The 27,464-nt window shown below is 41.2% G+C and overlaps 1 protein-coding gene across 1 annotated transcript in view; it reads left to right on the forward strand.

Annotated features, from left to right (window-relative positions):
- The window catches only part of LOC117539119 (semaphorin-6C-like), a 73,028-nt gene that overhangs the window by 32,823 nt on the left and 12,741 nt on the right, over positions 1 to 27,464 (forward strand). Inside the window, exon 2 of the mRNA XM_034205147.1 lies at positions 3,498 to 3,622. The gene's annotated coding sequence lies outside the window, so the exon portion shown is untranslated. The remainder of the gene's footprint in view (positions 1 to 3,497; positions 3,623 to 27,464) is intronic.

A 27,464-nucleotide genomic window follows, 5' to 3' on the forward strand; every position in this document is an offset into this window, starting at 1 on the left:
TCCAATGGTTAATGCAATGTGTCACTTTGATATGATTACTGATAATCCATCTTCATATTTACTAGTTTGAGCCTAGGTTTCAGTTTTCAGAGCGTAACATAGCTTTCGACTGCGTAAATAACGTATCTATGCCACAATTTTAAATACGGATTTTGTTAAACGTTTGCGCTGTGGACCAACACTATACATTGACGGGGAAGGGGGTAGCAATAAAGATTACACCATTAAACTGTTACACAACATAACAGAAATAATATCGATAGCAGCGTCCCTAGCAACCACCTTGGTAACAATGAAAACGTTGTATCGACACAATTTCCTGAATTAATCTTCGTAATAACTAGCAAACTAAAGATCATGTGCATCCACTGCACACATCATCTGAAATAACAACTCATATTTCTCGCATCAAATGACATCAAAACGCATTTTAATGGCCAAACTAACTTTAAATAGGCATTTTACACCGAGAATAAAACGAAATTCGGCCATGTTTTTTTTTTCTGCAGGGAGAAATGTGAAGATCACGTGACATAGACGCCAGCCATTGGAATGAATGGTGAAAAAAAACGTAGGGATCTTACAATTTCAGAGGCGTTTTTGTAGAAATACTACATCCTATGTTGTGGACCAACGTAGTTATTACACGTTTTTTTATGAGACTGGGTTGGCCCAACCTGACTTGAGACTTGACTCGGACTTGAGCGCAAAGACTTGAGACTTGACTCAGACTTGCAAAACAATGACTTGGTCCCACCTCTGCATATTACTTTGTTGATATTATATAATAATATAATACTCTACCTGCGCATGCACAAGATGAATAACATCCAGTCTTAAGTGTTAACTTATGTGTTAAGTGTTAACTCTGGCTTGAAAAAAAATCACATTTTATTCAAAACTAACATTGTGCAACATGCATCTCAGCACATAGTTACTATGCTTCGGATCCAACCTGATATCAATGCGTGACTCCACCACGACTCCTTAACACCGCAGTGTGTGGTGGAGTCACGAACTTTGCTACATTTACGTGCAGAGTAACGCGTTATTGTAATAATATTACTTTTGTCGGTAACGGATTTGTGTAACGCCACTACTTTTATAATTCAGTAATCACACTACAGTTACTAACATTGCCCCGACCCGCGTTAATTCGTTACTTACTAAAATCAGTCATAATCACACCTCAACAAACACCTGCAAAGAACACATGCTAAGGTGAAGCTAACGCACACGCTATTTGTTGTTTGTTTATATCACGTAGTCTGTTCTTCTTCTCTGTTTTCCGGTTGTTGCCTGTTTTGAATGACAAATACACACTACCGCCGCCTGCTGGTAAGGAGAGTTATTGCCACTCACGCATGCGCAGTTTGTACGTGCTCGGCTGAAGTCTTTGCGGTGTCTGGTTCAAGTGCAACACATGGCCAACAGCAGGAGAACACGCCGATGCAACAGCGTGAGCAGAGATAGACTGTGCAAAATATACAGATAGCAGGAGACAGAGGACAGCCACGGTCAGATAGGAAAACATTCAGGATCTGGATCAGTCTTATGCGACAATGGAAACTGAACTAAAGAGAACATTTGAAACTTTAGCAGTCTGCGTGTTCTGCCTGCAGGGAGGGGCGGGCCGGCCCTGCGAGTAAAGTAGCGAGTAAAGTAGCGAGTAAAGTAACGAGTAAAGTAACGAGTTACTTTATGTAGAGAGTAACGAAGTAGTGTAATATATTACTTTTTTAAAAAGTAATATGTAATATGTATATATTACTTTTTTTTAGTAACGACCCCATCTCTGTTTACGTGTCTGCACCACGTAAACAACCCCGATGTAAAGGGAATGAGGCTCCTTTGTCGTGGTGCACACACGCATTTCTACAACGTCCAGCAGTGAGCTTTTATTCTATAAAATCTACTTTATAGCTTGTAGTAACTCACGGGAGGCTTCTTTTATTTTATTTGTATTCATAATAATTTGTATTTTTCGTCAGAATGTATTATGGCAACCCTGTCTCCTAAAAATTACGTTCCCACAGAACTAAACTGCATTCTCAATTTTGTTTAGCTAGAAACGTATTTTCTTCCACGTTACATTCGTTATGAACGTATCTTAAATACGTTTATTTTCTACATATCTTTGCCATTCATTGTCTTTCTTATAATAATGATAATAGTCATTTATAAATATCATTTTAGAGCACACATTTGAAATCAGTAGGCGAGGCAGTCATTTCGCCAGCTGTTACTCTCATGAGCGAGGCAGAAAATAATAGTTTTAACATGCCAAAAAGCTGCTGTGTCGTTTATTGCACCTCAAACATTGAAACAAATCCAGAGTTACGTGTTTCTGTACTTCCTCTAAGAACAAAGGACAGTAACAGAAGATCTATGTGGCTTCAGGCTTGATCGCCGTTCAATTGACAGCATTGGTTTCCCCAAAAGTGGGCGGGGCTGTAAAGTGACGTAGATTTTACTCTCATATATTATTCAAAACCATTCAGATCACAGAAAGTAACGTAGCATCTGAAGTTTTCTTTCACTGCTGCTGCAGTTGTTGCACAGGTTCATTAACCAGTTAAGCCCCCAGGCCTCAGGCTCGAAAATGACATTCCCAGAACAAATGACCATATCTTCACTTCTAAAAGGGGTAAATTAATCATCTTTTTTCTCAAAGCAATGATAAACCTGTGAGTTGGATGTAGAAAAGTCAGAATCAATATAAAATTGTTTTTATTTTAAAGTAAATTCAGATTGAACATAGTAAAACAAATGTAAATTATAGTGTCCGTCCAAAAAAAACCCATTACTTATAGTGAAAACCACCCTTGAATGATGGGATGGTAGACTGAAAGCTTTAGGAATCCAAACTATAACTATAATAAATACCCTGTATCAAGATTGATGCAAAACAAGTGACATTTGACCTTTTTAGAGAGATTTAGAAAAAACAAAACACTTCTGGGGTCATTTGGGTGGATTTTCCATATCTCTGGACCCCCTCGGTCGATTTTGATGATTGACACCTCTTTTTTTACCGTTAGAGCCAATATAATCGAGAGGAAGTTCCTAAAAATCCATCTAAACATTACCCATTGGTGAATGAGTGATGCATACCCAGAATGCCCAAAACCGGAAGCTGTCATACACTCTCGTAGCTATCATAGCAGCTATATATGAAAACTCCGTTATTGACATAAATATGATGATGGATTATCAGTAATCATTTGAAAGTGACACAGACAGCAGCGTTTTTCTCGTTTTAATGCCATTGAACACAACTTTTGATCAGAAACAGCAAAAGGTAAGACATATTTGACGTTTTTGCTCCGTAAAGCTACGTCGTGTGTTGTCTGGGTTTGCTTCCCCTGCCGCGAGTCCGCTGTAGCCTGTAGTCCTCGTTCTCTGTGAAGCCTGTGCCCATCCCACAATGCATTTGGATAAAGATGAAATAAGTGCTCCTGGCTACACTGCTGACTCCATCTCTTCTCTGCCTTTAGATTAATGTACGGATGAGTGACTCAGGACCGGGATCAAATTATATCTCTTCCTGGATTGGAGATATCTTTGTCACTGATTGGCCCTCCTGTGAAGCTACTTGTGATTGGACAATCTTGGGTTCAAGGTAAGATGCCAATTTATTTTACACACACACACAATATTGTCACTGCTCTGCATTCAGGACATTATGAAACCACTGTGTTGTTGTACAAAAGAAAATCAATGTAATAACCACTTAAAACCATCAAGACGCACAGTTGGTATGATCCACGATGACTGAGTGTCCTGTTTCCATGGCAACATTTTGTAATCAGCATATTAATTAACGAGCTGATCAGCATAACATATTGTGTGTGATCATCTAGTGCGTCTGCTTTCTGCACTGAATTGGGATAAAGAGACACTTCACAGGTGTGATTCACATGAAGAGTGTGTGCTCCTGTTTTCCAGTTTGAATGGATAAAGAGTGAGTATGTCAGGAGAACTCAACAAACCTCTGACTGGATGGAGGCTTCAAAGCTTTTTAGGAAATGATGATCTGTTGGTTGCTGTTGTTGGATATGTGGGTCACTTCCTGCTAACCGTCAAAACACCCTGAGAGCAGCTGAGAGGAATCAGAAGTCTGAGGCTTCATCTTCTTCTTCTCTTGATGTGTTAGCTCTCTGTCTGTCACTGAGGTCACATTCACACCTTTTTTTCAGGACGGCGAATATGAATATAAAATCAGACAACGTGCGTTAAAAAAAATTATTACACATAATGAAAGACGTTCTGCATTCAGGAGGAGGTTTCACCGACGACAGGTGGCTCTGACTTTTATGCATAGTTGACGGAGCATTTTTACTTTACACGACACTGTTCAACACTTCATTCTGCTTCACTCTTTCGCTAAAGATTTTTTAAGATCTCCACGTTCTTGTGACGCGTAAATCCTACGCTTCCTGTGTTTTGGTGCGGACTGCGTTCACACCAGCGATGAACCGCTCCAGAGTTCACTAGCAAGCGGTCCGAGACCACCTATTTTAGCGGGCCAGAGTCCGGTTGTTTAGTTCACTTCAGAGGTCTCGGACTGCGTTCACACCGACCCAAACGAACCGCACCAAGGGGGTAAACGCTACCTGAGATTATTATTATTCTTATTCTTCTTCTTCTTCTTCTTCTTCTTCTGAGGAGGAGGAGGAGGAGGAGGAGGAGGAGGCGGAGGAGGAGGCAGGAGGAGGAGGAGGAGGAGGAGGAGGAGGAGGAGGAGGAGGAGGAGGCGGAGGAGAGGAGGAGGAGGAGGAGGAGGAGGAGGGGGGAGGGGAGGGAGGAGGAGGAGAGGAGGAGGAGGAGGGGAGGAGGAGGCAGGAGGGAGGAGGAGGAGGAGGAGGAGGAGGAGGAGGAGGAGGAGGAGAGGAGGGAGGGAGGCGGAGGAGGAGGAGGGAGGAGAGGAGGAGGATGTTATTAGAGTCTTATTTTCTGCTTCTTCTTCTTCTTCTTCTTCTTCTTCTTCTTCTTCTTCTTCTTCTTCTTCTTCTTCTTCTTCTTCTTCTTCTTCTGTCTCAAACACAGAGGAGCCTCCTCTTTTTATTTAGTTTGCCCTCTGCTACAGACTTTTTATAGGATTATATATTATATAATACTGTATGTGTTAATTGGATTTACACTTTAAAGACTGAATGAAAGTCTGCAGGGTCATTGATAAAGCGATATCATTCCCACATGATTTTACAGAATGAAAATCATAGGTTTTAACTAAGCAAATGTGTTCTTGTTTTGCTGTGATTTATATTCCAGGACCATTAATGTTAACATGAATGGATATGAAGAAGTGCCTCCTAGTCCTACAGCATGGTGGGAGTAGGTGTGAAGGAGAACTCATGAGTGCTGGATGGTGTGTGCTGCATGGAGGAGGACAGGACATGAAGAAGAGAGTGTAGCCGGAGCATGTGACGTTTTTTGATTGCAGAAGAGTCTTTTTATTTGGCTGAATGGAAAGTGAAAGTTAAAGCTGTCATTCAAAACAAATCTGGCATTTGTTATAAATTGTTTGAAGGATACTCCGTATGGGGCTATAAATGTAAGCTTTGTCTTAAAGTGAGTGTGACAGAAAGATTCAGGTTCCCCTCACTGCATCTCCAACATTGAGCGGATAGGAGGGTGGTGTGGATGGTGCCCCCCCTCCCTGCTCAGGATTAGGGTAGCAGGGATTATCTGATCCCGCTGAGGGTGCAGGCCCTGCAGCAGCAAAATCACATCGTGACCCCCCCACCAGTCACTGTCTGATCTGGTAGTGAACCAAGTGAAGACGTTATTGCTGACCATCATCACATGTTGATTTACCCCCCCCCCCCCTGTCTGCTCGTGTTTACTCCTTGACTCTCAGTGAATAACTGAAATGATCCAGCAGTTATTAACTTCTCTCTACTGATTTAAATCAGTTGCATTTAAGTGGATGTTGGATTTGGTTTCTAGCTGTAACTGTCAGGGCGTGAGAGCAGAGTACAAAGGATCCAAATGCAGAAGACTGTTCCTTCGAATACAATACCTTTATTGGCAACTGAGCAGGGAGGTAGTGACGAGAGCAGATGGCCCGGGGGCAAGGCAGAGGCTAAACATGGGCAGACACCACGGCAGGGGATCTCTGGGGGCCGTGGGGGGGGGGAGCATCATGTGAATCTGAAATAAAACAAACAAATGCTGCAGGTGGCCTGCATTCAGTCTGACTGAAAGGGTTCATCTCCCTGTGTGTGTGTGTGTGTGTGTGTGTGTGTGTGTGTGTGTGTGTGTGTGTGTGTGTGTGTGTGTGTGTGTGTGTGTGTGTGTGTGTGTGTGTGTGTGTGTGTGTGTGTGTGTGTGTGTGTGTGTGTGTGTGTGTGTGTGTGTGTGTGTGTGTGTGTGTGGTTAGCAGTACCACCTACTGCTAGTGTAGGGGGGGTGTCTGTCTGTTTTTGGATTAAAACTAATAAGATTCAACCTCCTCCCTGTTTCCTCCAGTCTTTAATCCCCCTGGCTGTAAAATGCCCTAAACCCCCCTCCCCTCATCCCCACAATTATGTGTGTGTGTGTGTGTGTGTGATAAGTGTTCTGATATCTGAAGCTATTTTGCCCATGCTCAGAAATGTTCTCATTATGCAGAATAGCCTGTTTTAGATATTGAATTATAATTAATGGTGTGTTAATGTATTTTCACTATTTTTTTCTTCCAGTAGGTAAAGGTTAAGCTTATTTGATTTATTTTATATTATGTGGGGTGTTTTACTCAGGAGTTATACATGAAAAACATCACGATTGACAACCAGAGGTGTGGACTCGAGTCACATGACTTGACTTGACAAAATCACAAAACACTTGCGACTCGACTTGGACTTGAACACCAATGACTCAGGACTTGACTTGGACTTGAGCCTTCTGACTTGAGGTGACTTGATACTTTAATTCAGGGGTCTCCAACACGTCGTGAGTTGCCGCTAGAAGAGCAGACTCCCGTCAGGGAGAGCAGAATCTTCTCTACCGCATGGTGGCCCTACCACCATGTGGTTAATCGTATTTTAATCTCTGTAGGAGCCATTTCTTGGGTGTTGTTGGTGTCTCAGTTGACTTTATTTATATGTATAGTGCAATAATATTTTTGAACACTTGGTGGTGGGGTTTAGCCACACCGGGTGTATAAAAGAGGTCATAGGTGACAGGAAAGGACACAGGAGGAAAGAGCATACCGATTCCACCAGCCCGGCAGATGCTCATACCACAACCTTTGACACAGCATAATTAAACCTTGGTATGTAAAGCTAAATAAACATAATTATAAACTGCAGCAAAAGACTGGAAATCCTCTGTTTGTGTCTGCGTCTGGATCACTCTAAACCCTTCTGTGAAGTAATGGCAAAGGATATAGGACATTGGAACATTTAAATTGCCATTGCATTAAGTGGAATCGCACTCTACGAGTGAAACTGGACAGTAAGAATCATATCACAATGGATTAACCTCTTAAGCCCTGAGCCTGTTTTTCAGGTTTCAGGCTCGAAAATGCCACTAACACAACAAAGACTATATCTTCACTTCTAAAAGGGGTAAATTCATAATCTTTTCTCTCAAAGCAAGGTTACATCTGTGAGTTGGATGTAGACGTGTCAGAATCAATATAGATGTTTTTATTTTAAAGTAAATTCAGATGGAACATAGTGAAAACATGTAAATTCTAATGTCCGCTTAAAAAAAACCCCATTACTTATAGTGAAAACCACCCTTGAATGATGGGTTAGTAGACTAAAAGCTTTAGGAATCCAAACTATAACATATAATAAGTACCCTGTATCAAGATTGATGCAAAACAACTGAAATTTGACCTTTTTAGAGAGGTTTAGACTCACCTCAGGGTAATTTCGTTCCATTTGAACTTTTTCACTGTAAAAATCATTGTATTACTTTGAATTATCACTATAGGTATTCATTCCATCCAAATACAACTGTTGTGAAAAAAAAACAAATAAAAAAAAAAACATACTCTGTTATCCTCTTAGGCCCCACGGACCCGAAATCGCGTCATTTGCAGGAAACAACGTCTAAGGAACCTTAATATTTAATGAACTATGAATATTTTATATCCATATAACGGGAAAAAACTAATTTAACTGATCTTTTTCATTTATTTTTTCAAAAAAAACACACAATGCTAACAGTGAGCCTCTGAATTAGCCCCGAGCGAAAAATGCTAACCTATTACTGCACCGAAAATCACTCCTAGCTCCCTTATTACTTATCCTAGCTGCACATCCAACACATCGTTTATGATCGTAAAGACACAGAATCTAACGGTGCTCACCTCAACACTGAAAGATACAAACTTGCGACGTTATCAACAAAAACGTACATCAAAACAAGTGGCGCTAGGTACTAACATGCGCTAGGTACTAACATGCGCTAGGCTAACATGGCTTACCTTCGTCTTTGCCTAGTCTAAACTGGTCTTTAATGGCATTAAAACGATAAAAACGATGATGTAGTTAATCCATAGGTTAATATCCAATGGGGCTGTGTCCCCTTTGAAATGTTCTGATAATCTATAAGCAATAAAACTGCAATTCCGTTATCTGCTGTCCGCTCTCTGCTCTGTGCGCTCTGGGTCCTGCAATTCCTGCTTCCTTCCGTAGTAAACAATAAGTAAAGTCTGCTGCGTAATGTACTTACGCTGGCTGGCATTCTTTATACTTTACGCAGGACCATATCTCTGGAACCCATTGGTCAATTTGGGTGATTTACACCTTTTTCTTAACCATTACATCCAATAGAATCGATGGGCAGTTCCCAAATCCACGTAAACATTACCATTGCGGACGTAATAGAGAAGCAAACAAAGCATATCTGAAAGTACAAGCCTGGACGGCAAAACGTTATACCCAGTATATTGCCATAAATATGATGATGGATTATCAGTAAAAATGTCTACGTGACACAGAGACATTGGATTAACCTTGAGCGGCGTTTTTATTCTGTTGAACACAACTTTTTATCACAAATCAAAAAAGGTAAGACGTAATTATTGTAATATTTTTGAAACCGGATGTTGTTTACTTTCTCTTTTCTGGCTGATAGCTCCATGAATTCGGGGTCGTACAGTGATGACATTACATGTGTGGAATCATGTGAGGCATGTGGTGCAGTGGTTTGTGAGTTGGTATTCGGATCAGGAGGTCACAGGTTCTAACCCCACTGCAGTCAGCATGTCGTTGTGTCCCTGAGACACTTCACCCCAAATTGCTCCTGTGGGGATTGCCCACAGTATTGAGTATGTAAGTCGCTTTGGATAAAAGCGTCTAACAAGTGACATGTAATGTAATCTGTGGAGTCTCAGCTTTAATCGGATATCTTGTTTGTGCAGTTACGATAAGTAATAAGGGCATTTCTACCGTGAGTGCTGTGCAAAAGTCCGTTAGCATTAGTTAGCATTTTTTTGCTCCATGCTAATTCAAAGGCTTGGTATTACTCTTGTGTTTCTTTTAGCTAAAAATGGTTCACATTGTCAGTTAGCTGAGTTTCTTACCGTTAAAAGGGTATTGAACATTAATAGTTTCATAAATGTTAAGAAGCCCTGAGACATAGTCTCGCAAAAAAACGGTGGGAGGGGTTCACTGGGGGGACCCTCGGGCTTAAGAGGTTAAGGATAGTTTTCACCGGACAAACAATTGGATTATTGCACAACCGACACCATCATCCCAGATCAGCTGGACAACACGCCACAATCAGCTGGAGACAGGGGCGGACTGGGACTAAAATTCAGCCCTGGAAACTGACCCAAATCCGACCACATGAAATGTCAAATGTTAGAAATCCGCTGTTTATTATTTCAAGTTTTATGTCCGATTCGCTCCTTTTTTCCTCTCTGTACACAGCTCCAGTTTGGGCATTGACCTGTCATCAGATTTCATTTTTAGTTGCGGCTGTAGCGGAAGTTTACTAAAATTATGTTTGATGAAATACTTCAAATCTCCACCCTCCGACTTCCGGTGGGGCAAGATGGAGTAGGCAGTGTCAAATCTAGCTCCCGTAACTTTTATTCATTGACTATTTTAAATCCCCATAGTTTTGCCTTTGGCCATCTCCAGGTGGATAAGTATTCCTCTCTGATCACTCTGGTGCTGGATTATGGCTTCCAAGCAGCAGAGATCGGTCAAGAAGGAGCAGTCTACCGTGCCGGCGGCAAATGGCGGTGACTTCAACATGGCGGCCTTGGCTAACCAACTGGAACAACACCGGAATGCTATCTCTGCGGATTTCAAGGCTACTATATCTACGCTCGAAGCCAAGCTAGACTGCATTCAAAGTCTCCGATCATACCCACTCAATTAATTTGCTTGAATCCAACGCTAACGAACAAGACGGACGCATACAAAGTTTGGAATCAATGTGTGCTAAGCTAGCTGAGAATAATACCAAGCTACAAGCTAAGTTGACGGATCTCGAGTCTCGCAGCCGCCGTAACAATATCAGGATCATTGGTCTACCTGAGTCCATCGAAGGGCCTCACCCCTCCATCTTCTTTTCTGATCTTCTGGCTGAGGTCCTTGGTGACAGCGTTTTTGAGTCTCCACTGGAGTGTGACAGAGCGCACTGTACACTCTCCAACAAGCCAGGACCGGGTCAGAGACCGAGACCAGTGGTCATCAGGCTCCACAGATTCCAGCAGAAAGATAAGATCATCCATGAGGCCAGAGCTAAGAGAGGCAAGCTGCAGTACCGTGGGACCCCCATTGCAATCTACGAGGATTATCCTTCTGAGATAGTGGAGCAGCGCAGGGAATACCAAGAGGTGATGTCTGAACTTTACCAACGGGGCTTCAAGCCCGCACTACTTTTCCCTGCCAGGCTTAACATCACACTGAAGGATGGGGCTAGGAAGAGACTTTCCTCCGTTTCTGAGGCCAAGGACTTTATTGCAGCTAACCGATCTGGTATCGTCTCTCATGCCTCCTCCTCCGCCTGACTGCTGTGGTTTGGTAACGTTAGCCCAGTTTACTAGCCTTACTGGCTACCTAAGTAACCCGCAGACAGACATGTGTGTTTTTCCACGGCTAGACTTCTTATATTTTCCTTTTTTTTTTGTTCCTTGCCGTTATGAATGCCTGTTGATAGGTCACACGACATGTTATCCGCAGAGTATCACTTTTGCCTCTAGAGGGAGCCACAGCTCCATTGATGTGGAGCTGTTGCACTAGCTTATTTTCTTGTCCACCTGTGCCTTTACCATTCAGAGATTTCTTTTGCACTTTATTTTATTTCCTATTATGTCTCATCTATGGTATCTGTATGGATACAATACATTGTATTTACTTGTTGGACTTGTTGTTCATGCTGATTTTTACTGCACTAAATTGTATGTATGTTCTCTTCTCTGTTCTCTGTGGTTTGGTATTGGCATAGATTTATCTGCATAAACGACAATTTCCTATTCACTTACCCATCCACTTGTTCTGTGTGGGATAATATGGGGATGGTTTACTGTTTAGATAGGGACTAGGTCCCCGGAAGACTATTGTTAGTGTAATTACAAGCGTTAGTGTAATTACATAGATCTAAGCCAGAGTGCTTGATTATGCTGTGCATTTTGGGTTTAGCTATAGGTATGGCCACATGTTTTTGTTGTTGTTTTTGTTGTTGTTGTTGTTATTATCATTACTATTATTATTTTTCGTCGTCCTCTCTTCTCTTTCTCCTGTGTATGCAAGACAGTGTTTGTCCAGGTCAACTTGTCTTTGAGGAACTTCCTAGATGGTGTCTGCCATGACAACGACAGGTAGAGGAGTGCGCCTGATTTCCTGGAATACTAAGGGAATGAACAACGCTATTAAGATTGGTAAGGTAATGACACGGTTGCAACATGTGAATGGAGATATCATATTCCTGCAGGAAACTCATTGTAAATCTTCTGATACCTTTCGTATTAAAAGGGCATGGATGAGTCACTTGTTCCACTCAAAATTCTCCCACAAAGCCAGAGGGGCAGCAATTATTATTCTCAAGAATGTCAGATTTGAATTGACAAATTCGATATCAGATCCTAATGGTCGTTATGTCATAGTTTCGGGCATGCAACAGAACACACCAGTGATACTAGCTTCTATCTACGCTCCCAATTGGGATGATGGTAATTTTTTTGTGAACCTCTTTGCTCAAATTCCCAACGCCGACAACCATCGTATTATTATATTCTGGGCTCCCTCAATAAAAATATCCTCCCCTCTGTCATGAACCTTGGAGTGATCTTCAACAGCGCCTTTAAATTTGATAAGCAGGTTAGCACTGTAGTCAAGACCTGCTTTTTCAAAATACGACTATTGGCTAAGACCAAGTTGTTTTTATCTTTTAAAGACCTATAAAGGGTTATTAACGCCTTTGTTACCTCGAGACTGGATTACTGCAATGCTCTGTATGTGGGTATGGACCAGGCCTCAATTAGATGCCTGCAGCTAGTACAGAACGCAGCTGCACGTCTTCTCACTGGCCATAAAAAGAATTACCATATCATCCCAATTCTGGCTTCATTGCACTGGCTTCCAGTTCGGTTCAGAATAGATTTTAAACTCCTTTTATTTGTTTTTAAAGCCCTAAATGGGCTGGCTCCTGCCTATATAGCCGAACTCCTCCATCGCAACACCCCAGGCACAGCCTTAAGGTCGGCTGATCAGCTGCTGTTGATAGTGCCTAAGACCAGGCTTAAAACCCGAGGGCATCGAGCCTTCGCAGCGGCTGGCCCTAGGCTCTGGAATACTTTGCCCCTCCATGTGAGGTCGGTGCAGACCCTGGGATTTTTTAAATCAACACTTAAAACTCACTTTTTCTCTCTGGCTTTGTTTAATTATTTATTTATTCATTTATTTAGTTATTTATTTATTCATTTAGTTCTTTATTTTAATATTTATAACATAACATAGGATTTCATAAAGTATTTTTAAAATAGTTTATACATTATTCGAATATAGGAATAGTAGATAGGATTACTTAAAATATAGTACCTTATATTTCATATTTTTTCCCTTTAGACCCTTGCGGTTTATTCTTAAAAATCCTTACCCTTACCCACCCCCCATTTTCCCTCTGCTGGTCTATGGCCTTGTAGAGGGTAACGGAGTACAGAGTCGCTTAGATAAGCGGGGGAGTGCATCTGACGAAGAGATAGGTTGTTGTGCTCCCTATCTCTGTTTCTTATCCTATATCTAATATAACTGTTCGGGTCTTGATAGATTGAGTGGGGAAGTTCATGAGATCTTTCTAGAGGGTTATCAAGAATAACTTTTATCCAATGACCTTTTCCCTCTCTGTCTGTGTCTGTGTATTCTCTTGTTCCGATTAACCCAGCCAAATCTTTTTTCTTGTTTTGTATCTATATCTACGCCGGGATCCGGAGTCGAGGCTGATCCTCTTGCTGTAGTCCTGTGTCTTGGATCCTCTATCCTGAGTTCTGGATTAATTCGTGGACTTCGGGTCGTGGCTGAACCTGTCTCTGCGGTCCTGCCTTGGGTCTCGTCATGCTGCTTCCCTGATGGCTTCCACAGGATTGTAGCTGACATCCTCGTGGATTCATCTTCTTATTACAGACACATGCATTTCATTCGGTCTATATGCTGTAAAATGTATTATCTCTTCGATTTACACACGGCATCTATTGCACGTCTGTCCGTCCTGGGAGAGGGATCCCTCCTCTGTTGCTCTCTCCCTGAGGTTTCTCCCATGTTTTCCCTTTAAACTGTGGGTTTTCTCTGGAAGTTTTTCCTTGTACGATGTGAGGGTCTAAGGATAGAGGGTGTCGTTTTTTTTTATTATACTAATAAAGGACTGGCTTACCTAAAGCCAGTTGAGTAGCACTTGAAATGTTTGGCTCTATGAAACCTGATGTACTTATATGATTCTGTTTTCTTCAAGGTTGTGTCTTCCTGGTCGAATGTACTTATTGTAAGTCGCTTTGGATAAAAGCGTCAGCTAAATGCAATGTAATGTAATGTAATGTAATGTTTTTCTCATACTGATATTCTGAACAATCTGTGCTGTTGTATTTTCTGTAAAGTGTCTCTACTGTAGGCTATTTTTATTATATGTACAGCACATTGGCTCGACCAAAAATCGTTTATAAATGTGCTATATAAATAAAACTTGATTTGATTTGATTATGGCTGGTGACTGGAAGTTGGTCCAGGACGTGAGTCTCGACAGGTCATCGCTCACACAAGCCACTCTCTCCAATTCGGCCAAGGTAGTACTGCACAATGTATCACGATTAGGACTCTCAGACCCCTGGAGATTTATTAACCCGCAAAGTAGAGCATTTTCCTTCTTCTCGCACAGGCACAACACTTTTTCACGAATTGATTTCTTTTTACTTGATAACAATTTGATTCATCTAGTCAATTCATGCGAATACCATCCGATAGCCATCTCAGATCATTCTCCCACCTCGGTTGACATTAATTTCCCTCTTGGTATGTCCCCCCCTCCATTATGGAAATTCAATTCTCCCCTGCTGTCAGACAGTGAATTTAGAGACTATCTTTCCACTCAGATTTCTTCCTACATTGAAATTAATGACACTTCCGACGTTAGTAGCGGTATTCTTTGGGAGGCTCTTAAGGCCACTGTGCGGGGACAGGTCATTTTGTATACTTCATGTAAGAGAAAAGATGAAAAGGCTTTCAGAAATCTGTGTTGAGCTTCGCTTACCCGATGAAACATACTCCTCCTCTCCCTCTCCTTCTCTCTATAAAAAATGCCTCCTGCTACATTCAGAACACGACCTTCTGATGACAGGCATTGTTGAGAGACAACTGAGACAGTTTAGGCAGCGTTACTTTGAGCAGGGCGACAAAGCTGGTAGACTCCTAGCTCAACAAGCTCGTGCAGTCAGTGCGTCCAGATTGATTCCCCAAATCAGATTGTCCGATGGCAACCTTACTTCTAACCCAGCTGATATTAACAGGTCTTTCTCGGAATTTTACACCAATCTCTACACTTCGGATTGTCCCCCGATCCCTGCCACGACCCCCAATCCTCTTGACTCCTTAATTTACCCCAAAATTAACGAGAACATTGCTAGCGAATTGGGCGGCCCCATCTCCACCCTTGAGATACATAATGCAATAAAATCTATGCAAAGTGGGAAGTCTCCTGGGCACGACGGCTATACAGTTGAATTCTATAAGGCATATTCTTCCAAGTTAGCCCCGATTTTGGCTAGGATGTACAATGACTCTCTCCAGACAGGCCGATTGCCAGAAACGTTGTCCATTGCGTCTATCTCCTTGCTTCTGAAGAATGACAAAGATCCTACTTCGTGTGGCAGTTACAGACCAATCTCACTGTTAAATGTGGACTGTTATCCGCCTCCAACGTGTATTGCCGGATATCATTTCGCTGGACCAAACAGGCTTTATGGTGGGGAGACACTCTTTTTTTAACACAAGGAGGTTGCTCAATATAATTTTCTCTCCTTCCTCTAACACCCCCGAAGTCATAGTGACACTTGACGCAGATAAGGCCTTCGATAGGGTTGAGTGGGGTTTCCTATTTTCTAGTCTTGATACATTTGGTTTCGATTCCCAATTTATTTCCTGGATTAAACTCCTATATGCCTCTCCATCTGCCTCTCTACACACTAATGGCATTCAATCTCCCCCTTTCTCTCTCCAACGTGGTACTCGCCAGGGGTGTCCTCTTTCGCCGCTGTTGTTCAATATAGCCATTGAACCTCTCGCTATCTGGCTCAGAAGCCATGATAGGTTTGAGGGCATTACGCGTCATGGCATGGTTCATAAACTGTCTCTATATGCTGATGACCTTCTTCTTATGATCCTGAACCCCTTATCCTCTCTCCCCCCCCATACTGTCGATCTTAGATCAATTTGGCCGTGTATCAGGTTACAAACGAAACATTCAAAAGAGCGAAGTATTTTTTGTAAATAAAATGGCAGAGGCACTTCCCCAATCCCTATTCCCCTTTAAAAGGATGGAGCATTCAGATGGAGAAGTTAAGATTCTCATTAAAAGGATCTCTGAAATCCTTCCATACTACCTGGGAACCACTATTAGGCCTTATCAAAGAACTCCCTATCACTTCTGATGCTGAGTCGCAGGTAGCTCTCTGAAAGGAAATAAATAAAATAAAAGTGACCATTCATATTACTGCTCTTCCGCCATGACCCTTTGTCTTTTGCCCTAGACTACTCATCTATATTTCCTTTTCCCTCTTAATGAAACCCTTTTTTCCTCACCAAGACGACAATGTTTACTATTATTTTCTTCCCTTATACCGGATTCTTACAGACTGTTTTCGCTCTCGACTTTCTTTTTATTTATTTGTATTTGTATTAGTATGATTATTATTATTATTATTATTATTATTATTTATGTTTCACTTATTCAGTTATTTTACTATTTGTGGCCATCCATACCTGTGGTTGGGGGGGTTAAATGAAAAAAACTAAAACAAACTGTAAACAAGGACTCTCTACGAACCTTGAAGTGAATATGGAGCAATACATTACTTTATTTTATTTTCAAGGAGGTCCTTTGTAAAGCAAGGCAAGGCAAGGCAAGTTTATTTATATAGCACTTTTCAACACAAGGCAATTCAAAGTGCTTTACAAAAAATGAAAGAGATTAAGAAAATGGCATTTAAAATCAGTCATTAAAAAGAAAAGCTAATAAAATAAACATTAAAAGAAAAAATACATGGATAAAAGTTACAGTGCAGTCAATTAAACATTAAAAGAAAAAAGTACATGGATCAAAGTTACAGTGCAGTCTAAGATATGAATAGTTCAATTAAAAGCAGCGACAAAAAGAAAAGTCTTCAGCCTGGATTTAAAAGTAGTCAGAGTTGCAGCGGACCTGCAGGTTTCTGGGAGTTTGTTCCAGATATTTGGAGCATAATAACTGAACGCTGCTTTACCATGTTTAGTTCTGACTGGGGACAGAAAGCTGACCAGTCCCTGAAGACCTGAGAGATCTGGATGGTTCATAATTTAGCAGGAGGTCAGAAATGTATTTTGGGCCTAAACCATTCAGTGCTTTATAAACCAGCAGCAGTATTTTGAAATCTATTCTTTGACACACAGGAAGCCAGTGTAAAGACTTCAGAACAGGAGTGATGTGATCCACTTTCTTAGTGTTAGTGAGGACTCGAGCAGCAGCGTTCTGAATCAGCTGCAGCTTCCTAATAGATTTCTTAGTGAGACCTGTGAAGACACCATTGCAGTAGTCGAGTCTACTGAAGATAAAAGCATGGACAAGTTTTTCCAAATCCTGCTGTGACATTAGTCTTTTAATCCTAGATATATTCTTTAGGTGATAGTAGGCTGATTTAGTAACAGTTTTAATGTGACTGTTGAAACTCAGGTCAGAGTCCATGACTACACCTAGATTTCTGGCTTTATCTGTTGTTTTGAACATTGCAGACTGAAGCTCAGCGCTAACTTTTATACTTTCTGACTTGGCTCCAAAAACCATTACCTCAGTTTTATCTTTGTTTAATTGGAGAAAGTTCTGACACATCTAGTCATTGATTTGTTCAATGCACGTACTCAGTGTTTGAATTGGAGCATAGTCTCCTGGAGAAATTGTTACGTAAATTTGTGTGTCATCCGCATAGCTATGATAACTTATTTTGTTGTTTTTCATTATCTGAGCCAGTGGTAGCATGTAGATGTTAAAGAGAAGAGGCCCCAAGATGGAGCCTTGAGGAACCCCACATGTCATATTTGGCAACTCAGATGTGTATTTACCTATAGAAACAAAGTTGTTTCTGTCCTTTAAGTAGGATTCAAACCAATTTAGAACTGTTTCCGAAAGTCCCACCCAGTTTTCCAGTCGGTCTAGTAATATGCTGTGGTCAACAGTGTCAAACGCAGCACTGAGATCTAATAATACTAACACTGAACTTCTGCCACTGTCTGTGTTTAAGTGGATGTCATTAAAGACCTTTACAAGAGCAGTCTCAGTGCTGTGGTTTGGACGAAAGCCTGACTGGAACACATCAAAACAGTTATTTAAATGCAAGAAATTACTCAACTGTTGAAAAACAACTTTTTCAATGATTTTACCTAGAAATGGCAGGTTTGATATGGGCCTGTAATTGTTCATTACTGAAGCATCTAGATTATTCTTTTTTAAGAGCGGTTTAATGACTGCAGTTTTCAGGGCCTGTGGAAAAATACCTCAGTGAAGAGATTTGTTTACTATATGAAGTAGATCTGAGGCCATGCAAGGCAAAACATCTTTGAAAAATCCTGTTGGAATAATATCAAGGCAGCAGGAGGAGGACTTCAGAAGTTATATAATGTCCTCTAGGTTTTTATCATTAATCTGATGGAATTGTGTCATGATGTCTGAATTGATGTTAAGTGGAGATAGGGACAACACATTTGCTGTTCCTGATGCAGAGGCACTGACTGCTTGTCTGATTTTCTGAATTTTGTCAGTGAAAAAGGAGGCAAAATCATTGCACGCCCTGGTGGATAGAAATTCAGAGGCTACTGACACTGTTAGTTAGTCTGTCGACGGTAGCAAACAAGGCACGTGCGTTGTTTTTGGTAATGATGTCAGAGAAGAACGATTGCCATGCGTTTTTCAATTCCAAATTATAAAGGCCAAGTCTCTCTTTATAGATTTCAAAGTGAACCTGGAGATTTGTTTTTCGCCACCTGCGTTCAGCTTTTTGACATTCTCTTTTTTCTGTTTTCACGCTCATGGCCTTTCTCCATGGAGATATTTTCTTGCCAGACACTTCCTTTACCTTAGTTGGAGCAATGGCATCTATAACATTTTTAATTTTTGAATTAAAATGATCTACTAGCTCATTTACTGAGATGTTGGCAGGGGCAAGTGTGGAAGAAAAATTCTGAGTAAACATTTCCCTAGTATTTTCAGTTAAATATCGCTTTGTGGTTACCTCTTTTTGAACATTTTTGTGAACAGAAATAGAGCTCTCAAAGAAAACACAGGAATCGTCAGAGAGTGCAACATCAGTCACCACAACCTTAGAGATATTCAGACCCTTTGAGATAATTAAGTCCAGAGTGTGCCCCTTATTGTGCGTGGGCTCCGTCACATGCTGAGTCAGTCCATAGTTATCAAGAACACAAAATAGTTCTTTAGCCCCTCTGTCCTGGGGGTTGTCAACATGGATGTTAAAATCACCAACAATGACTAGACGGTCAAAGTCAATACACACTATAGACAGCAGTTCAGTAAAGTCATCAAAAAAGCTTGTAATGATCCCCATTGTGTACATTTGCTAACTGTAACATCTGTACTGTTTTGTATTGATTACTACTGTTCTTACTTCTTATCATTTGCAGGATTATGACTTGTTTGCAATAAAAAGATTTGTTAAAAAAAAAAAAATCTCCACCCTCCATAATTGCACTTGCTTCAGTTGCTTGCTACTTTCTAAGGGTGGTGATGACTTACAGTACGAACTGAAGTTGATGCGATTTGATTGTGAGGCAAGGAAAGACAGGCGCCTCTGGATTGGTTTTGGCATGGCCCTGACCAATCACAGGTTGGCAGGGGCATGACGTGAGCCTCATCTGATTGGTCAATCCCTCCTTTTTTTCACCAAGGGAAGCCAATTTCGGCTAGCCTCCTCTACAACAGAGAGTGCAATCTACTATTTCACCATAACATCTAGAGGGGCGCTGTTTCACTCTGTAAAATACTCAATGAGAATGGGGGAGAGATGGGCCGGCAGCAACACACAGCAAATAATAATTACCGAAACTAAACAAAGTGTTTTTATTTATTTATTAAAATGATAACTACAGTCCATAAAAACAGGGGAAGCCTGGTTTCCCTTGGCCTCCAGGAGAAAACGCCACAGAGTTCAGGGGATAATTCTCACCCACCTCTTGCTCTTGCCCTGCACTTGTATGTGCAACTCTGTCCCTCATCATGAACGCAGGAGGCTGGCTGTATATCTGAACTCGCGCCCTCATCATTCTCTTCATCATTTTGCACTTGTTCTAAGCTGCTGCTGATAGTGCTTGTAGCAGCGCTGCTGCCAAAAAGGTCTGTCAATTTGCGACATTTATATGCTTCACCTGCGAGTGACTTCACCTTTTTTTCTCTTGCCTTCTCGGCCAACCTTTTTCTTTTCGTTTTCTTTGATTTTTATCCATGTTTTTTCATTCTCCCTGTCTGTCGCGGCGTCTAATCCCTTCTCTTCGTGTGGCCGGTCTTTTTTCTTCTTCGTGTGTGATTATTTGACAAATAAGAACCACACAACTGCATTAGCGGCCGCTGTCACCCTCTGTCGGCCGTCAGCGCATCTTAAATGATGACGTTAAACAATTTTTTTTCAAAGGGCCGGCCGGCCGGCAACTGCCCTTGACGACCATTCTGTGGTTCTCCAGATTCTACAGATGGCCAGTCCGCCCCTGGCTGGAGATTTTTCCCACCTGCACTCATCAAGACGGCGAATGGAGACACCGAGAGTCAAAGCTTGGAAAGCGGCAGGGTATGTGCAGCATTGAAAACTGGATTGTATTGGAGACATTAAGCTGTATAGAGTGGCGAAGTCCCTCCCCTTCCGGTGGACCTCCATGGGACCTTATTTTGGAAAAATCATGTATTGAAGTCAATGGAGAGAGAAAGATTATCTTTCGATCCCGTTTGAATTGTGCCACGAATTAAACATATGATGTTTGTCAATTTAAAAGATAATTTTGCAAGTAAAAAAAATAAAAATGTGTCGTAAAACTGTGAAGTAACACATTTTGTTGTGTGACGCGCTCAATGAACTACATCTCTGGTCTCGCATACGTCACCAACACCAAGATGGCTGTCACGTTAGCACATTTCACCTCTTTCTTTCAGAATGAGGCGAAAAGTATTACAATAGGTGAAAATCACTACAAGTCTGGGCATGTTAAGAACTGTACATACACAAAAGGGGAGTTAGTCGGTTCCGTGAGAGCCAGCATGCGGGACCGGCTTTACAAGGTTTCGGTGAGTAACACGAGTGTAATGTGTAACGTTAATGTACGCGACTCTGGGATTTGTAGTCTTTCTAGTTGCGTATTTTTCAGTCTTATATTTCAACAGTTTTACGACAAACTGTGATTTTTTTTGACAGGGAAATTATTTTTTAAGATTGACAATCATATCTGTAATTCATGGCAAAATTCAAACGGGATCGAAAGATAAGTTTTCTCTCTCCATTGACTTCAATACATAATTTTTCAGAAATAAGGTCCCATGGGCGGAAGTAGATGGGCGTGACTTTCCCACTCTCTTGGACAATGGCTTGGATTTAATGCTGCAATAATAGCCACAGCTGTTTGAAACAGCACGCTGTCGGCAAACGGACCAAACTACAAAACGAAACTTAAAGGAACAGTGAACATTAATCATGTCTGTGAAATCTGACAAGATGGCGCTGTTGGACTGCAATCTGTGAGAGAAAAAAGGTGCTAGGTGCTAGTGACTTATCCGACCGGCCCACATCGTCCGACCGGCCACTTCAGTACCGGCCCACCGATGGCCAGTCCGCCACTGGCAGCAGCCAATGCCAGGATAAATGTGCTCAGCATGGGATCAAGAAACACCTCTGGAGCATCAGATGGGATGAACTCTTACTTCAGAAAAACTACGGCAATATTCAATCCACATGCAACTGAATTCTCACCTCATCAAGCCCAAACCTCTATTCCCGGATAAAATATTCCAGACACATGTGCAGGGACATGTTGACATCACACCACCTGTAATCAACAATGGTAATCAAGGTGACATCTATATCCTAATCCAGAGGCAAAATGACATCACTGCTATGCTGGCTCAACAACATCTTACTTCCACTTTACAACCAAGAGACATTCCTGTTTATGATGGTGACCCATTGGAGTTTGAAGTCTTCATCCGTGCATTTGAAAGAGGAGTAGAAAGGAAAACTGATGATGAAAGTGACTGCCTGCATTACCTAGAGCAGGGGTAGCACTTAGTCGCCCGCGGGGCATGTTCTAAAAATTGCTCACCAAGCAAATCCAAAATGTTAAAAATACACAAAATAAAAAAGGAAATGTAATTAAAATAATCTACCCTATGCATAAACGAAACCTCAATCATAGCAAACTCTATCTACTTACTACAACTCTATATCTATCTAACACCCCTCCTCCCCCCACAATGAATATCGACCAATCACGTTCTTGCTTGATTTGTGGGACCAGCGTTGAAGTCGGGAAGAAAAGCAATGTGGAGTGGCACCTCACCACTTCATAAGGAGTTTGACCTTTCCTTCTGGCAGAATCTACACAACACATCAGGCTTTCTCCTTTCTTGAAGGTGATTGTCGCTCCTCCATTTGTCGCTCTTGCCACAGAGAAGATGTCATGTGGGTATGAAGCAAGCGGCAAACTCTGGGGAATAGCCGGGACGCCAATACGGAAGTGCCACACACTGCAGTTCATACATGGGCCGCTAGGGACTGACTGCAGAAAGGAGCAATTTCCATAGACCCCCATGTTAAAATGCCCAACTTTACAGCAGAAAAAAACATGTTTCTACCCATGGATGCAATAAATATTATTATCGATATAGTTAGATTCCACCTTCATGATTATGAATCTGTGAGTGAATTGTTTTCTAACACTACCCTTTTATTTATATTAGGTCTTAAAGTGTTAGCATAAATTAGGGCGTGGTCACTTTGATGGACATGTACATGCCTCACTGTCAGCTAACAGCAACTTGTCCACTCTGCTAGGCTACAACCATAGAGGCTACAACGTTAGTTAGTCATAGTACTGTACTTGACCCTTTAGCTTTAGCCGTGTTCGTGGTGATTGTGCCTTTTAGGGAATATTGTTACAAATAATTAAAATGTCCTGCTGTGCGCTTGAATGTACTAACAGAACTTCCAAGAAGTCTAAAATGATAATATTATACATGTTAACCCCGTTCGCAGGTGTTTGTGTGCTTGGTAGCTTAGCTTGTTACTTATTAGCCAGCTAAGGACGTAACCCTTTATACATACATATATATTTTAGTTTATGATTCAGCCTTGGGTAAGACTTTTATAGTCTATGGCTATGACGCCCATAATGCTAAACGGGAGCAAATGTTAATAGGGGACCCAATTATCCCAGTGGTGGCCGCCGGAGCTAACGACGCCGCAGGTTGCTAGCTCCAGCCGGCGTCCCGGAGCTAGCCCACTGCAGCTCCGTTAGGTCCGGGCGGTGGAGTCCGTCGTTATAACTGGAGATCAAGGAATGCAGCGAAACGCAGACTTCAGTGGCGGCCGGCCAATAGGGGTGCTAGGGGCGACGCCCAACCTCTTCCCACATACAAAAAAAAAGATTAAAAAAAAGATTAAATAAAAAAAAAAAAAATATATATATATATATATTTTATATTTTTATTTTTAATGAACAAGGTAAATATCATACAATTGGTATCAGTAAAATGTATAATCTACAATAAAATCTCGTTTAAAATTGTGTTACGATGTCTAAAGTTACTGATAAGTCACATGTTTCCTGCCTGGCCTTGCCCGTGGCATTAGTTTATCATTACCGGGCGCCGTGCAAGGAGCCCCCGAGCCAAACAGCAGCAACCAGCACGTTGCAAAAGTCTCAATAGTAAACTGTGCCGCCGAAACCTAATTTCAGCCAATCAGCGCCGTCAAATATTTTGGTCACGAGGGCACTCACGTTGGCGCCCACGTTGGCGCCCACGTTGGCGCCCACGTTGGCGCCCACCTTGGCGCCCACGTTGCTTACGTGCGTTGGCGTGAGTTGTTTTTTAGACTCGTGAGTGACCAAGGTGTTGGATGAGTTGGATGAGAATGGCTTCGTGTGCAGGTGGAGTCGCCGGACCTCAGGGGTCTGTGTTGGGTCCAAAGCTGTTCATAATATACATCAACGACATTTGCAGAGTATCAAATATATTGAAATGTATTTTTTTTGCAGATGACACTAATATTTTTTTTGTTCCGGTGACAATTTGAAAGAGCTAATGGAAGTGATAACAGCAGAAATGATTAAAGTAAAAACATTGGTTTGACACAAACAAAAAATATAAGCAAAACAAAGATTACGTGATTTGGAAAACATAAAACAATTCCACAGGTGGAATTAATACTAGATAACATAAACATAGAAAGAGTATATGCAATTAAGTTCCTTGGTGTGGTTTTAGAACACAAAATCAGCTGGAAACCTCATATCAATCATGTAAAAGCAAAACTGGCTAAGACTCGCAATATTGGGAAAAGCCAGACACATTCTGGACCACAACTCATTGTATACTCTATATCAGTGGTTCCCAAACTTTTTGTGCCCAAGGCACACCAAAGGACAAGTAAAAATCTCAAGGCACACCTATTTTGAAAAATAGCCCTTATAACACGTGTTATCACTCATATCATGTAGAATATCTGTAAATGTGCATAATTATTTACTAATGCCAAATTAAATGTGACAAAGACAACTATATTACTCATGAAATATTTATTAACGAAATATTTCAGAAATTAATTTGAAACTTTATCAAATTAGGCTTCATCAAAGCAGCAACACACTCATTTAAACCAGACAGGTCACACAATTAAAAATGAGGCAAAGGACACTCAGCAGAAATTCAGCACAGAGAACTGTCAATGCAAGGAAGCTGCATTGTCCATGGTCCTGAACTACAAATTATAAATGTAACATTTCAGCAATCAGCATTGAAACATGTGTTATTGTAAATATTTTGCCGACTTACAAATTAGTGAGATACATGTGCCTGTCGGGGCGCGCAGATTTTTTTTATCCTTGGTGGGACTGAGGAGAGGGCCACTCACAAGTCCTGTTCAACAGAGAGCCGTGACCTCCTGTTGTTCTTCATGTACATCATAGTAGAGAACGCCAACTCCAGAGATGGGGTCGTTACTAAAAAAATGTAATATATTACACTACTTCGTTACTATCTACATAAAGTAACTCGTTACTTTACTCGTTACTTTACGAGCACGTACGAACTGCGCATGCGTGAGTAGCAATAACTTTCCTTACCAGCAGGCGGTGGTAGTGTGTATTTGTCATTCAAAACAGGCAACAACCGGAAGACAGAGAAGAAGAACAGACTACGTGATATAAACAAACAACAAATAGCGTGTGCGTTAGCTTCACCTTAGCATGTGTTCTTTGCAGGTGTTTGTTGAGATTTGACGTGGTGTTTCCAGCAGTGGATAACAGCTTCTGGCCTGGACACAGTTTGCACCTCACCGTCACATTCCTGTCTATTCTTCGGATGAACTCAAAGTAATGGGCAGACCTCCAATCCTCGAGAGTTATCGCTGACTCAGCCATGTTTATGCAGCACTGCACGTGGAGATGTGGACGCGCAAGTCGCGCAGATTACGTACATATAAACCTACAAAGTACTGATATAGTAAATTAAAAAATAATTATTTTTGTTGTAGTTGTATATTGCAATAATAACGTATGGTTGTCACAAAATCCCACGGCACACCCGGACTTGCCTCACGGCACACCACTGTGCCGCGGCACACCGTTTGGGAACCACTGCTCTATCTAACACACTAATATTGCCATATCTGATTTACTGTGTGGAGATTTGGGGAAACACGTACAAAACCAACCTACAGCCGTTATCCACATTACAAAAAAGGGCTATAAGAGTTATCAATAATGTTGGATATCTTGAACACACTAATGTATTATTTTTGAAGTTACACATATTGAAGTTCACTAATCTGGTTAAATTTTAAACGGCACAAATCATGTAGGCCTACAGAGCAAGACATAATCTACTTCCTAGGAAATTAAAAACACCGTTCATAGACAGAGAGGGTGGGTATCATTTGAGAGGAAATCTACATTTTAAACAACTCAAGGTCAGAACAACTCTGAGAAGTATGAGTATGACAATCTGTGGGGTGATTTTATGGAATGGCTTGGAGCAGGAGTTAAAACCATAGACTATATAAATGGACGTAGGGTCCGTGACGTCACCCATAGGATTCTGCAGAGTTGCCGAGAAGCCCTTAGTAGGCGGAGTCGGCCACTAACGGCTCGACAGTGACGTCAGAGTTCAAATCCCGCCTGCTCCAAATAAGGGCAAAGAGGCGGAGCCAAGGCGGGACCTGCTGCCTCCGAACTGGAAGTAAACAGAGCTAGCTGAAGCTAGCTGAAGCTAAGCTAACATGCTCCCCATCTGCACACTGCCGTGGCATTTTATGTTTCTAAGGTAAGCGGACATGAAACTATTCAGCAAAACTATCAATAATAATCTAAGTTATTGAGTTTTTAACATAATACTTCAGAATCTTAAAACCCCTTAACGTTTGTATGCAATTGTGCTAAATTCACCACTGGAATCAAGCAAATATTAATATGTTTGCATGACATTAGTAATTTATATTTTGATATTACTTAATTATACGTTTAATACATTAATGTCAAGCTAAGGTACATGTGATGGTAGCTAGTTAGTGCTCTTATCTGTGAGGCCTCCTCCAAAAAGCATAATAACCAGACTGTATCATTAAAACTAAGTACCAGTTCTAGATCCTTGACTTTAGACAAACAATTCAAAAGACAAAATGTATTTAACGACCAATCTTTATTTGAAGGTGCCTCTTAACCTGATATATTAGTTATACAGTAATAGTATTGACAATCTAAAAACACTGAGCAACTCAACAGTCAACTTTATATTTCTTATTGTCTAAAGCATTTATTATTTTCATTTCCCCCCTCTCATATTCAGTGAGAGAAATTCGAGTACTTTATTTAATACATAAATAAAGTACTCGAATTTCACTTGCCGCATTCATGCACCGTCTGTTTCAACCGCAGAGCGAGTCACAATAGTCCGATATATAAGCATGAAGAACAAACAACCACGGCCGGGGTCAAGTTGTGTTCCCTGGATGAGCTGAGCAGGCAGAGTCCCTGTAGCTTCACGGAGCTGCTAGCAGAGAGACAAGAAGCTAACAGCAGCAGTCACTTGACAGAGCTGTCACTCAATGTGACCACACCCTAATATATGCACAAACTTTAAGACCTAATATAAATAAAAGGGTCGTGTTAGAAAACAATTCACTCACAGATCCATAATCATGAAGGTGGAATCTAACTATATCCATAATAATATTTATTGCATCCAGGGGTAGAAACATGTTTTTTTCTGCTGTAAAGTTGGACATTTTAACATGGGGGTCTATGGAAATCGGTCCTTTCTGCAGTCATCGCCTATCGGCCAATATATGAACTGCAGTGTGTGGCACTTCCGTATTGGCGTCCCGGCTCTTCCTCAGAGTTTGCCGCTTGGTTAAAACAAAGCACAAGCATAATTCAGTTTAAAAGGATGTACAGAAACACTTTTTGGGAAAACTATGAGAATGAAGAGAGGTGATTGAAGATGAGAAATTATTGTATATGTATAAATGTAAATGTAAGTAGGAATAACTTGCATAATGATTTAAAGGA

The sequence above is a fragment of the Gymnodraco acuticeps genome, unplaced genomic scaffold (assembly GCF_902827175.1).
Source record: "Gymnodraco acuticeps unplaced genomic scaffold, fGymAcu1.1, whole genome shotgun sequence".
Taxonomy (NCBI): Eukaryota; Metazoa; Chordata; class Actinopteri; order Perciformes; family Bathydraconidae; genus Gymnodraco; species Gymnodraco acuticeps.